Source organism: Camelus dromedarius, chromosome 6 (genome assembly GCF_036321535.1).
Source record: "Camelus dromedarius isolate mCamDro1 chromosome 6, mCamDro1.pat, whole genome shotgun sequence".
In the NCBI taxonomy this organism is placed as follows: Eukaryota; Metazoa; Chordata; class Mammalia; order Artiodactyla; family Camelidae; genus Camelus; species Camelus dromedarius.
In genome coordinates, this window is record NC_087441.1 from 2,195,921 (window position 1) to 2,210,806 (window position 14,886).

At 45.0% G+C, this 14,886-nt stretch overlaps 1 protein-coding gene and 1 long non-coding RNA gene across 14 annotated transcripts in view; both read left to right on the forward strand.

Annotated features, from left to right (window-relative positions):
- LOC105086277 (ribosomal protein S6 kinase alpha-2) overlaps positions 1-14,886 on the forward strand; it is a 375,469-nt gene that overhangs the window by 143,102 nt on the left and 217,481 nt on the right. The gene's annotated exons all lie outside the window — the stretch shown is intronic.
- The window catches only part of LOC135321467 (uncharacterized), a 49,156-nt gene continuing 38,316 nt past the window's right edge, over positions 4,047-14,886 (forward strand). The window contains exon 1 of the long non-coding RNA XR_010381184.1: positions 4,047-5,478. This is a non-coding gene — a long non-coding RNA (uncharacterized LOC135321467). The remainder of the gene's footprint in view (positions 5,479-14,886) is intronic.

Below are 14,886 nucleotides of genomic sequence, written 5' to 3' on the forward strand. Positions count from 1 at the left end.
AGTGTGCTTTCCCACGCCTCGAAGTCCTTTGACTGCCCAGGCCCAACTGACCGTGACCCAGGCTCTGTCCATCTCCAGGGGCTCCCAGCTGCCAGGGTGGGGTCCTGGGGCCGGGTCCCCATAGCTGGTGTGAATGAAAAATATTGCAGCCGTATAGGTAAACAAGGACGCTGCGGCCGTCAAGTCATCAGCCGCCACCACCCCCGACAGCGAGCGGAGGGAACTCAGTACGCAGACCAGCGGGCAGCCGGCTCTGCAGCGCCCCCAGCGGTGCCCCCTGAGGGGACCTGGACGGCCAGGTGCACATCAAAGGAGTGATTTCAGTGAGCCCGGACCTTTGCGCCTTCCCACACACAGAAAAAGCGCTAAATTCCTTGAGTTGAGAGGGCTGGTTCTCTTTAATTAGCAGTGATCTTCTGATGGTCCGACTACCTGGTCTTTGTTGCAAAAACTCACATATCCTGGCTTCTCCCTTGCCACTTTAGAACAGTGTTTTAGAGTGATCGGAGGGGCTGTGTCCTGGGCTCGAGTCCTCAGGAAATCTGCCCAATAAAGCATAACTCTCAACGTTTAAGTTACGCACTTGATTTCAGGTGACACTGGGCTGCGCTTTCTCTCCCGGGTGCCACGTCTGCCTGGAGGAGCTGCCCTAGAGGCAGGTGCTGGCCGAGAGAGAGCCTGAGGGTGCTGCGGGCCCAGCAGACCGGCTGGTTCCTTGGGTCCAGGCCCCCAAATAAGCCTGAACCCCTGCACACTTGGGGCGGCTACGAATACGTGACACATGCCCCAGCAGCCATTTATCTTTCATTACTGTTTGAATATAACGTCCTTGTGAAAATGTAAACACACAGCCAAGGCAGAAGTGTGCCCGCCTGTGAAGTGTGCACTGGCCCCAGTCTTCATCCTGCACTGACATCTAGAGTGGGTTTTCTTCTTATGATCGAAACACATTTGGTATAAAAGATATGGTAGTACTTTGAGAGGGTTCATGTAACCATTACTTGCTTTTTCCCTCAACAGTGTGTCTTGGATAAACCTCCATTCTCCTTTTACACAGCATCATCACTTCCTTATAGATGAGCATTTAGAGTCGTGTTTTTTTTTTTTTCTCATATAAACAGCAATGCACAAGTATTTCAGGACCATTGTTCTGCTAACTGCCTTCCTGATGCCTAACGCCAGCCCCAACTCGCCCTAGCGAGTCTCCTGCCATACCCCAGGGTTTGCAGCCCCGGAATTTCAGAGCTAAGACGAGCCCAGCCCCGTTGGCTCTGACTTCCTCATTTTAAGGATGAGAAAATGCGAGAATCGACTGTTTCTGTCTGCAGAGAAGCAGACTTTGACTTTGACAGCTCCAGGGAGCCCCACCTGAAACCCCGGGTGTTGGTTTGGTTTCCCCAGCAACAGCCTCCTTTCATGCCAGCCCCACGGTACAGAGTCAGATGTCCTGGACGTTTACTGGAAGGGTGGCCTTCCACGCCAGGGCCTGGACAGCAGAAGTTCGGGTATAACTCTTCCTCGCAGGGCCTTTACTTTCTGCCTGGTGGCTGCAAGCATTTTAGAAAAATCTGTTCACGAAGCACCATCAGTGTCTCAGGCATTGACATTCCTGTTCTTTAATTTGTCCTGGCCTATAATTGTTTCAACATTAAACCATTTCATTAGTCACACCAGTTTTAATTATGGACTTTGTGTTGAGATCCTCATGAAATCGATAAGCAATTAGTCATCTTGTGAAATAACAGAGAGGACTTATATGAACCAGATGTTATAAAATATGCAAGCCGGAAAGTCACTTCTGTTTTCCGTGAAATGTGTATGAAAGAACTTTTAACAGAGAAACTATCCTCTACTATTAAACACGCAACTTCTTTTTTTGTTGTTGTTGCTCATTAGCTGTTTTTTCTTAATTTGCTGGAGTTTTTTTGTTTTTTTTCTTTTTTAATTGAAGTGTAGTTGAATATAGTTCCCTGTGCTCTATAGTAGGTCCTTGTTTATCTAGTTTGTATACAGTAGCGTGTATCTGTCAATCCCAAACTCTGATTTATCCGTCCCGCACCTGTTCCCCTTTGGTAGCCATAGTTTGTTTCCTATGTCCCTGAGTCTATTTTTGGTTCATAAGTAAGATTTGTATCATTTTTTTAGATTCCACATATAAGTGATATCACATGGTATTTTTCTTTTTCTGACTGGCTTACTTCACTTAGAATGACATTCTCCAGGTCCATCCACGTTGCTGCCAATGGCATTATTTCATTCTTTTTTTTATGGCTGAGTAGTATTCCATTGTATAATTATACCACATCTTCATTATCCAGTCATCTGTTGATGGACATTTAGGTTGTTTCCATGTCTTGGCTATAAGCATGCAACCTTTAAAAAAAAGCTTCTCCTCAAGTAGCTTAGGTTAAATGTGGGAGTTTATTATGTAAACACTTGGGCGCTTTGTGCAAGGTGTTAAGCTCATGGTGGTGTAAGAAGGTGCACTTGGCCTTCCTCTGCACAAAGTGCCCTGTGTGTGCATGGTTGTCCCACTCAGTCAAGTGAGGGTGATGCTGATGACTTGACCGGCTGCGGTGAGAGCTGAGATGACGTGGACGGGACGCACCGGCACAGACCGGCCGTCGAACGAGTGGAGGCCATTGTTCTTACTACCAAGTCTTCCCCCCATCTTGACTTAGGAATATGCTCAGATGTCTCAAAAAGCTAATTTTTCAAGGCTAGCTTCTCACTGAAGCACTGATTCAATTTCCTTCGATAATGCTCTTTTTGTCTTACCTTTTTTTTTTTGAGAGGCAATTTTCCATGGTAGTTGAAGGCTCCGTTTCTGGGTAAGACAGCCTTGGGTTTCCACCTTGGTCACTGGCTTAGTTTGGGGCAAAGAAGTGTATTAATGGTATTCAACTTTCAACACCACCCCTCAGTTACGGAAAGATTAGGTCTTTTATTTAGTTAACATATTCATCCATTCATTGTAATGATTAGAAACCTACTCTTTGTAGTGAGCTTGGAAGAGGAATATTGTAATTAACATCATGCTCCCAACTTGAAGGTTTCTAAGGTACCTACCATGTTCTTAGCACATAGTAGGAGTTCACTAAATGTAGTTATTGTTATGTAGGATTCACCAAACATCTGAGTACTTACTACCTAAAATCAAATACAAATGGATATTTAATGAAAAGATGCCTGTTTTATATTTTATTGTTTAAAAATATATGTTGAGTTATTACAATAAGCAGTGCTTTTGTAAGTGACAGTCTTATTAATATTAGCGATCAGGAGCAGCTCTTAAGGTCGGGGGGCTTGAAGAGTTCTAGGTGGGGAATTCAAGCCAGCTAAGGGTTTAGATCTCAGTGCTTTCTCCCACACACCCTGAAGCGCTCATTTTTCAGATATTTGACATGAATTCTCTTGTGCAGATCATGCTTGAATGTTGAGAAGAATTTGTAAATTATAGTATGAACATTCCTTATAAGATCTCCTAAGTTTGCCCTACTGCATTACTAGGATGACATTTATTTGGAAGAATGCAAGATCAATAAATTATTAATAATTATGCTCCCTGGCAATTCCTGAGCAGAAGATAATCATTTCCCATCTGAAAAATGGTGAGATTATTTCTTCATTGATGACTTTTTTTCTTTGTTTTATTATTTTAAGATTTTAATTTTTCAGTTTTTTGAGTTATGGTTGATACACAATATTATATACAGTACAGGGGTACAGTATAGTGGTTCAGTTTTTAGAAGTTCTATTACATTTGTAGTTATAAAGTATTGGCCGTATTCCCCGTGTTGGACAATATGTCCTTGTAGCTTATTTTGTATGTAATAGTTTGTACCTTGTAATCCCCTACCCCTATTCTGCCCCTCCCCCTTCCCTCTCCCCACTGGTCACCACCTGTTTATTCTCTATATCTGTGAGCCTGCTTCTTTTTTGGTATATTCACTAATTTGTTGTATTTTCTAGATTCCACATATAAGTGATATCATACAGTATTTATCTTTCTCTGTCTGTCTTATTTCACTTAGCATAATGCCCTCCAAGTCCATCCTTGTTGCTGCAAATGGCAAGATTTCCTTCTTTGTTATGGCTGAGTAGTATTCCATTATGTGTATACCACATCTTCTTCATCCATTCAACACTTAGATTGCTTCTGTATCTTGGCAATTGTAAATAATGTTTCTGTGAACATTGAGGGTGCATGTATCTTTTTGAATTAGTGCTTTTTTTTTTTTGGATATACACCAGGAGTGGAATTGCTGGGTCATATGGTAGTTCTATTTTAGTTTTTTGAGAAACCTCCATACTGTTTGCCACAGCAGCTGCACCAGTTTTCATTCTCACCAACAGTGTACGAGAGTTCCCCTTTTCCCACGTTCTCACTGACATTTGTTGTTTGTGTTCTTTTTCATAGCAGTGCATGTGGTTTTGATTTGCATCATCTCTGATGATCAGCGATGTTGAGCATCTTTTCCTGTACCTGTTGGCATCTGCTATTGACGAGAGTCTGATGACAAGTGAGCAGAATTTGAGATGCGTCACTTAGTTATTCCTTCATCTGATGTATTTAGCGATATATTATTAAGCCATGAACTGGACCCAGAATATCCAGTGTGGGGTTTAAGAAAACCATTCAATATCTACAAATTTTGCACTCCCAGTCTATCCCTTCCCACACCCCTCCCCCTTGGCAACCACAAGTTTGTATTCTATGTCTATGAGGCTGTTTCTGTTTTGTATTTATGTTTTATTTATTTTTTTTTTAGATTCCACATATGAGCGATCTCATATGGTATTTTTCTTTCTCTTTCTGTCTTACTTCACTTAGAATGACATTCTCCAGGGACATCCATGTTGCTGCAAATGGTGTTATGTTGTTGTTTTTTATGGCTGAATAGTATTCCATTGTATAAATATACCACCTCTTCTTTATCCAGTCATCTGTTGATGGACATTTAGTCTGTTTCCATGTCTTGGCTGTTGTGAATAGTGCTGCTATGAACATGGGGTTGCAGGTGTCTTTTTTGACTGACAGGCATATGTAGAATAGATAAACAAGATTATACAGTATAGCACATGGAAATATGTACAAGATCTTGTAGCTCATAGTGAAAAAAATGTGACAATGAATATATGTATGTTCATGTATAACTGAAAAATTGTGCTCTACACTGGAATTTGACACAACATTGTAAAATGACTATTACTCAATAAAAAAATGTTAAAAAAAAGAAAACCATTCAAAATGGAAGTGCATACACAGAGAAATCAGACCACATGTTGTTTAAGTGGCAGCACTGAATGGGAGAGAAGGCAGAATGAGGCAGCACATACTTGACTTTGAAACAGACGTAGCTTTGCTCAAAGTTCTTCCTGATGTCAAACCTTGCATACGTGCTGGTTCTGTGACATTTGGAGAAGAAAGAAGACTCTGTGAGTGTCTGGGGCCATTTTAGGAGGTGGCACCAAAGGGTAAGAAAGAATAAAGGGCAGCCCAGGAGAGGGGGAGCACTAGGGGCCATCCCCCAGAGCAGAGCAATGAGGGGACCTCGGGAGGGGCTGGATCTCCGGGCGCAGCACCTCTCCGGGAAGGGGCCAGGCCCCTCCTCTTGGTCTCTCTGGAATTACTCCCACCGCTTGGCTGCCATTCGGTCTCGTCATGGAATGGTCATCCTTTGTTGACCCTCAAGGGATGGAGAGACCGTAGTCCCGTGTTATCAGTGTGCTGCTCACCACCTGTCCTTGTGTGGGCCTTCAGTTAAGGAGTTTCACATTTTTATATGACTGGGAAACACTGAAAGAAGATTTCGTGACACAGGAAAATTATATGAAATTCAAGTTGCAGTGTCCATAAGTGAAGTTTTATAAGAACCCAGCCCCACTCACTGGCTTACCTGTTGCCTGCGACTGTTCCCCATGGCAGGGGCAGAGTTGGGTGCTCTGACAGAGGCCGTCTGGCCCCTGCAGTGTTTACTCTCTGCCTCTTGAGCAAAATTTTAGCCCCTGCTGCCGTAGTCTGCTGGCTTTGTTTTCAGGTCAGCCTTTGGGAAAACACTGAGGATGTCGTCGCTGTGGTTGGCAGACAATTCTCGAGGTCCTTGGCTTCCTGCAGTTCTTAGTAACTGTCAGATGTCCAGTTATTTATCCAAACACATGTACGTGTACACAGACAGACTTACATACAAGTAAGAAAAAAATCTAATGGCTGGATTTTTAATCTGGTTAACCTTTTCTTTACCCCCGATTTTATTTACAAGGGAAAGGCCTGTTCAGTATGTTTAGAAATATTGGGATCTCGCTTTTCATAAACTCAAGGTCGGTTGTTGAGACATAACTGATCTCAAAGTGTTGGCCAAGTTCTTGTTGCCTCTGTGTGTGTGAGGTGCAGAAATCTTACAACAGTGGGTGGGATTTTGAGATACGTCTGTGTTGAAATATTTGCTAGTCACTTTCTTACTCATTAATCTATGTTTTGGGGTCTAGTCACTTTGACCATTTAAAAGGAAAGTATACCAGCTCTTCTGTCTTGCTTTTCAGATACATTTGTATTTGACCGTATGATTAAAAAGGCATTGTGTGTTGGTTTTGACTTTGATATGGCCTTCAGATAACTAACTTTACCCAGACAAACGTGGAGTGCTTCGTCTTTTTCAAGGGAAAATTATTTTCAAAGGCTCTTAGTTTTTCCTGATGAACTGGCTTAGGCGTCCTCTTGTGAGCTGAAATGCAGCCTGACTAGTAAGGCTGAGCGCTGTTTTCTAAGGAACCTTGGTCAGTGACCTGCCCCCAGGGCCAGCGTGTGATAACCACTGTCTGCAAGACGGGGCGGCAGCCTGTGAGATAAGGCTTCACCAGTTCCCTCTGTGCCTGTCACTAAGGAAGCTGTTGAAGGGGAAGTGAAGGTAGACTCACAGAGTTATTTTTGTCTTTGTAGAAGAATGTCCAAAACCGTCATCTGTGCAAACTCTTTGTCAAATGTCCTGCCCCAGTGCAAGCCGATGATGGAGAGCACTTGATGGGGTGTCGGGGCACTTCCAGCACGCGAATTTGTGCCGCTGGGACGTTCCGGTGCTCACACAGCTAGGCCCTGTGTGACCAGCACCCCGCGCCCCGCCCCCACTGTTCCTGAACTTCCACCTTTGTCCCTCTTGGTCCCTCTTTTTCCCTCCTCCCAGACTTCATCCATCCACCCATTTTCCGTCCTGGAATTCTAGTCCCTCCCACTCAGGGGGTCCTTCTCTGCTTATAAACAGGTTCTTTGTTCTCTTACTCATTTGTATAAGCTCCATCATATGTCACATTAACCCTTTGTTAGAATTGTTACAAGTTTTTTTTTTTCTTGCCGTTTATTTAAATTTTGCTTATGGTGCTTTCAATTTAGTCTCAATTTCATGCTTTGAAAAGTTGCATCCATCCAAAGAGTGGTATAAATATTCAGTCTTGTTTTATTTTAGTACTTTGGTCTAAAATTTTCACATTTAATATATATTTTTAATATTTGATACCTTTCCATACGTTTACTTATTTATTTACTTTTTAGATTTTTTTTTGTGTGGGTGAGGTGGGTAACTTAGGTTTATTTATTTATTTACTTACTTATTTTTTAATGGAGGTGCTGGGGATTGAACCCAGGACCTCATGCATGCTAAGCGTGTACCCCACCACTGAGCTCTATCTACCCTCCCCCTAAATTATTCACATTAAGACTTTTGATTTTTCTGGCATTTTAGATTATGCGCTGTATCCCAGGGGTCTATTTTTTTCTGAACTGCTGACCTATTTTTCTCTAATTGCCTGTGATTATTACCTTTCCTTTGTGTTCTGACTGCACATATCTCTGTGTCCCAAACTCTTACATATGCCTGGATCTGTTTTTGAATTTTTCTCTTCTGTTCATCTGCCTCTTCGTACTATTTTTTGTAGCTTTATTCAGATAGAATTGACATACGAACTTCTATACATTCAAGGTGTACACGTGTGGATTTGATACACTTGGATATTGCAAAATGATCACCACCACGGTGTTAGCTACCCCTTCATCACCGCACACGTTTCCCGTTTCCTTTCTGTGGTAAGAATATTTAAGATCTACTCTTCTAGTAACTTTCAGTATATAACACGATGTTATTCACTGCAGTCACCATGCTGTGCATTACATCCCCAGAACTTACTCACCTTATGCCTGAAGTCTGTCCCCTTCGACCAGCATCTCCCCACTCCCCTCAGTGCCCAGCCCCTGGTCATCACTCTTCTTTCTGTTTCTGTGAGGTGGGCTTTTTAAGATTCCACGTAGAAGTCACATCATGCAGTGCTTGTCTTTCTCTGTGTCTGACTTATTTCACTTCCATCCGTGTTGTCAGAAAAGGCGGGATGCTCTTCTTCCTTATGAAGAATCTCACTTCTTAATCCATCCATCTATTGATGGACACTTAGGTTGCCTGGCTGTTTCCCTATCTTGGCTGTTGTGAAACATGCTGCTGAACATGGGGTCCCAGACACCTCTCTGAGATCCTATTTTCATTCCCTTTTGGAAATATGCCCTGAAGTGGGATTCCTGGATCTTATGGTAGCTCTGCTTTTAATTTTTTGAGAAAACTTCATTCACATAGTGGCTGAACCAATTCACATTCCTACCAGTAGTGCACAGAAGTTCCCGTTGGCATCTACATCCTCACCAACACTTGTTGTCGCTTGTGTTTTTGGTGATAGTCCTAACAGGTGTGAGGTGATACCTCACTGTAATTTTGATTTGCATTTCCATGGTGGTTAGTGATGTCCAGCAGCTTTTCATGTGCCTGGTGGCCATTTAGAAGTCTTCTTTGAGAAAATATTTACTGTTTCTTTGCCCATTTTTAATCAGTTTTTTTTTTTTTTTTTTTTTTTTTTTGCTTTTGAGTTGTATGAATTCTTTATATATTTTGGATGTTAACCCCTTATCAGGTATTCTCCCATCCTTGGTGGGCCTTTTCGCCTTGTTGATGGTTTCTTTTGCTGTTCAGAAGCGTTTTGTTTCGTGTGGTCCCACTGAATTTTTGCTTTTGTTGCTTGTGCCTTTGGTGTCACACCCAAAAATTCGTTGCCAATTTACATACGGTTTTTAATATTATATTTTAATATTTGCTAAGATAAGCTGCCTCTCACTCTTCTTTTCCAGCAATTTCTGGGCTATTCTCACAGTTTAGTCTCCCAGATAAGCATCATACTTTTTAATTTTTTAGTGATTTTTCTTTATTGAGATATAATTGACATATGACACTATATGAGTTTTAGGTGTACAGTATAACGATTTGATATTTGTAAACACTGCAAAGTCATCACCACAATGAATCTACTTAACATCTGTTACCACAGACACTTGGAAATTTTTTTCTAGTGATGAGGACTTTTAAGATCTGCTCTTAGTGGTTTTCAGATACGCAATGAGTATTATTGCCTGAAGTTGCCCTGCGGTGGGTTACATCCCCGGGACTTAGTTATCTTGTGGCGGCAAGTTTGTGCCCTTTGAGTTCCTTTACTTTTTCCCTGCATTCCCCCCAGGAGATTTCTTTTTATTTTTTTTCTTTTTCAGGTTATTTTCCATTATGGTTTATTACAAGGTATTGAATATAGTTCCCCGTGCTCTACAGTAGGACCTTGTTGTTTATCTATTTTATGTATAGTAGTTTGTATCTGCTAATCCCAAATTCCTAATTTATCCGTCCCCCACTTCATCCTTTGGAAACCATGCATTTGTTTTCTATATCTGTGAGTCTATTTCTGTTTTGTAAATAAGTTCATTTGTATCATATTTTAGGTTCCACATATAGGTGATATCATATGATATTTGTCTTTCTCTGTCTGACTTACTTCACTTAGTATGATAATCTCTAGGTCCATCCATGTTGCTGCAAATGGCATTATTTCATTCTTTTTATGGCTGAGTAGTGTTCCATTGTGTGTGTGTGTGTGTGTGTGTGTGTGTGTTTGTCTGTCTCACATCTTCTTTATCCATTCATCTGTCGATGGACATTTACGTTGCTTCCATGTCTTGGCTGTTGTAAATTGTGCTGCTGTGAACACTGGAGTGCATGTGTCTTTTTAAATTAGAGTTCCCTCCAGACACATGCCCAGGAGTGGGACTGCTGGATCACAGGGTGAGTCTGTCTTTAGTTTTTTGAGGAATCTCCCTACTGTTTTCCATAATGGCTGCACAAAACTACATTCCCATCAACAGCGTAGGAGGGTCCCTTTTCTGCACACCCCCTCCAGTGTTTATACATGTATTTGCATGTATTTATATATACATTTAATTGTGGACTTTTGAGTGATGGCCATTCTGACTAGTGTGAGGTGGCACCTCATTGTAGTGTGTGCGTTTCTCTAATGACTCAGGATACTTCTCTTTAAAAAGCAGCCAACAGGGGCTGGAAGGGCTCCCTGAGTGGAGCTCACGAGCCCACCTGAGAGCAGCACGTGTGGCCCTGGCAGGACTGGAGGTCAGGAGGGTGCTGTGTACCCTGACTCCCTCCTCCAGAAGCAGAGTTTTGCCAGCTAACTGGAGCCCAGGTTGAGAGAAGGGCGCTGAGGAGGGGGTTGCCCGGGCCCCGTTACCAGCCGCCTCCCTCATGGGGTCCCCTGCCGTCCTCCCTGTCCCTGTGCAGAGGCCTTGGCCCAGGGCCCCTTGTGAACCTCCGTGTTGAGGTGCTTTGGTGTTTGCATTGTCACATCCCTTTGCTGGTTCCAAGGACATGGCAGGACACAAGGTCAGGCAGGGGGTCACCACTGCACACGTGCCCAGGACAGCAGCGTGCAGCCTGGGCCCTGGGACAACAGAGAACAGTCTAGAACATCACGTTTAACACAAGTGCTGAAGCCAGAGTGAGCCTTCTGACAAAAACTTGCCCGGAACAGGTGGTAGTGTCCTGGGTCTGCAAAGTACCAAGACTGAGTGACTCGACAGGGATATATTCTCTCAGAGGCTGGAGGCTGGGAGCCAGAAGGCATCAGCAGAGCAGTTCCTCCTGAGAACCCCCAGGAAGAACTGTTCCCTGCTTCTCTCCGAGCCTCCAGTGTTGCGAGCAGTCCTTGGCATCCCTGGTGTGTAGCCACATCGTCCCATCTTTGCCTTGTCATCACATGACCTTCTTTTCTCTGTGTGTCTCGTCTTTATGGGGACACCAGTCACATTGGATGAGCCGCCGCCTCCCCCCAGTGACCTCATCCTAACTCCTTATATCTACAAAGACTCTGTTTCCAGGTAAGGTCACATCCACAGGTTCTGGAGGCTAAGACGTCAACGTGACACAATTCAACCCACATTCTCTTTCTCTTCCTCCATCTCCCATGTCAAGGCTGTGTCTTCTTAAGACCTGCACCTGGAGAACAGGGCTTGGCTCTGAATCAGAGCTTCCCTGTGATTTACCATGAGAACAGGCCGCGGTCCAAAGTACGGCTCCAGTGTGAGGATGTGTCCGTGTTTGGAACCAGCAGCACACGAGCACAGCTTGAGAACAGCTCCCCACCCCCCGGCCCTTCCCTGCAGGACGTCTGGGGGAACCCGTGCAGCGGCGCGGGGCTGGGACTAGACTGGACTGGACAGGACAGGACAGGAAGGGACGGTCATCACAGACGGCTGACCAGGGGATGGACTGGTCGGGGCGGGGTGTCAGGAAGACAAGTCCCATGGAGTTCCTGAGATACCGCCGGGGGAGAGGCAGGGTCTGAGCTTGAGGCGTGATGGAGCGAGGCTTCGGGCTGGGGGACGGCAGCGGTGATGGGGTTAGCGTGGTGACACGGAGTGACTCTGGAGAAGTCAGTAGGACGTGGTGACTCGTTGCCTGTGATTGGTGCACTAATGAGCTGGTCAGCTTTCTCTCTCTTAGAGCGTCACTCCATGACGTCAGTCACCTAGACAAATAGCATGGCCAACGTTGACCTCCAGGAAGTCACAGCAAAGTCTCGTTTATGTTTTGCCTCTGGGTTCACTCTGAATATTTCACGAAACCCAGCGTCGTGGCTTTTACTTGCTGGTGCGGCGACTCTGAACAAGGGGCTCTCCGGGTCAGGACTGAGTCTGCTCCTGGGACTCGCCTCTCACGCGTGCTTTGTTCTTTGTATGTTTTCAGCCGCTCCTGGATGCTCGCGTCCTTTGTTTTCCGTCCATCTCAGGCGTGAGTGTTTTGTGTTTCTGCCCTGGGCGATGACCCAGATTTCTAGATGCTGGCTATTTAAAAGTACAAAGTAGAAAGCAGGAGCTGTTTTCTCTGTTTTTTTCTTGCACAATCCATCTGCAAAGATCTCACTGATTTTTCATAGAAATCTTCCCTTTCATCCCCTTCAGGATCCCTTAGATTTATTTTTCTCCTCATTTTACTCAATCAAGTATATATTAAAAAAAAAAAAAAAAAAAAAAAACCTCTCACACTTACTTTCTCTTGTGTTCTTCTGCTTTAGAGGAATCCACCTGGCCACAGGGTCAGTCTGTGGTTATCGGGTTCCTACACTTCGACAAGAAAAATAAGTGTGTTCTTGGACGAGGGTGGGCGGTAGGAGCCAGTGGTGAGGCAGGGAGATACGGTGGCCTGCGCACTGCAGGGACATGGTGGAAGCACATCAAGAACTAAATCCGGGAATGAGCCCCGGAGAACGTGGTGATGATGCAGCTTTGAGGGGAAGACGGATCATCTCCAGTGATTCCATGACTCTGTTTTCTTGATCCGTTCCTGTGTTTTTTGGCTTCATTCCTAAAGCTGTCAGGAATCCAAACCTCGCTCGTGGAGGGCTCGCCCTCTCTTCCCGACAGAACCTTGACTCCCACCTGAGGGCAGAGGAGCGAGGAATTAAACACAAACAGCTGTTGAAGAAGTAAGTGCCAGGTGGAGAACCTCAGCTGGCAAGCTCCCAGCCTGTGTACTGGTAGGTTCTAATTCGCCCACCTCGGTGAGATACTGCCTGGCTTACTTCCTTACCAGTAAAGAAGGAAAACTCAGGATAAACGTGATGTCTTAGTAGCTGTTCAGGAGACATCTGTCCCTCCACTGAACACAGGACAACAGGTATGATGAGGAACTGGGAAGGCAGAGCCCTCTGGCTTCAGTAATTTATTAGACACAGCGAACCTGTGGACCTCGGTGGGACCACGTGGAGACAGTGCAGGGAGAGCAGTGGCCTCCCCAGGCATATGGAGCTCGTCCAGTACTGCAGGCAGGTGGTACGTCTCTGCCCAGGTTCTCACAGCTCCTCTGGGGTCTCCCAGACTGTAGGCCCAGGTCCTGCTCATCGCAAGGACCCATCAATGCTTGTTAAATAACAAATAGTGTAGCTGCAAAGCCTCATGTACACCTACATGGTGGGTGTTACTCTAGCCTCAAGTACCTCAGGGTCTTCCGTGTCTATAACTGTCATCCCCTTATAGTATCAAGAACAAATCTTTAATCAGCACAGTCTTTAGACCTGGACATGGGGAGCCCCTGTGCTGGGCTTGAGTATTAGAAGCCCCTCTGAGCTGTGATGTCCTTGCCCCCTCTCTAGGGATGCCCCTCCTCCAGATTCTAGACCTTGCTCCAGGGGCCTGGGATCAGAATTTCCTGCCCCTGGTGACCCCACGCCTTCTTCTTGAGCCTCTGTGGGCCTCTGATCGTGGTCCGTCCCCCCGTGGATGGGCCATGCCAGCAAAGTGTCCACCCCCAATGTCTGCCCCCTCTGTGTTGTCCAACCTGTGTGTGCTGAGTTGTCCCTGGGGTTCCCCTGCTAACCTCCGACGTCTGCAGGGTCTGTGGTGATGTCCCTCCTTTGTCGCTTATTCTGCTGCTTTGTGTCTTCTCTCTCTTCCGTGTTGTTAGAGATTTGTCAGTTTCACTGATCTTTAAAAAAACACAGCTGTTTGTTCCATTGATTTTTCTCTCTTGTTTTTAAGTTTCATGTATTTCTGTTATTTGTATTCATTCATTCATTCATTTCCGTGTATTTATTTGCATCCTTCCTGGGGCCTGCTTTGGGTTTATGTTGCTCTTTTGCCTTTAGGGTTTTGAGGTGAGAGCTTTCGGTTGTTCACTCCTCCATTTCGCAGATTCCCTCCTCTGGTTGCTCTGTTCAGCTATTGAGCCCAACCTGCGACTTTTTGTTTTGGTTTTTGTATTTTTCAGATTCCAAATTTCCACTAAGTTCTTCTTTACATCTCTTGTTTCTTAACCAAGACTTTCCATTTCTTTGTTGAAGTTTTCTTTCTTTTTTTCCCCCACTTGTTTCCACCCTGTTTGACATTGGTCGTTTGTGCCTTTTCCACACCTGCCCTGGGATCTTTGTCAGGTGGCCCAGACATCTGTGTCCTCTTGGTTTGGCATCTCTGGTTGGCTCTTCTCATTTCGATTTTTATGGTTCTTGGGATGATGGGTAATCTTTTTTAATTGAAACCTGGACTTTTGGGGGACTATGCTCTGAGACGCTGGATCTTACTAAGGCACCAGCATGACAGACGTGCTCTGACACCGCTCCAGCGGAGGAAGTGGGAGCACCACCTTGTTACTACAGGGAGGGGTGAAGAGTTCCAGGGTTCTGTGGGCTCAGTTGACTCTCGAGTGGGGGGCTTGTTACTGCTTGGCAGAAGGGGGTGTTCAGGCTCCCTACATGGCCTCCACTGGTTCCAAGGGGAAGAGTGTCTTCAGTACTACTGGGCAGTAGCTGGAACCTTTGTGTCCACTGGGCAGTGGACGCCACCCACTGGAGGGAGCCTGGAGGGAGGACAGCGGGATCCTCACACGAGACAACAGGCTTTTGTTGGGGCTTCGTGGATTTTGTCTCTGCCCACTGCTATTTCCGGGTCACTGGTTTCTACAGCTCCAAGTCTGAGACACACAAGGCCACAGGCAAACCCAAGGACTAACCACCGTGTTGTTCCTCAAG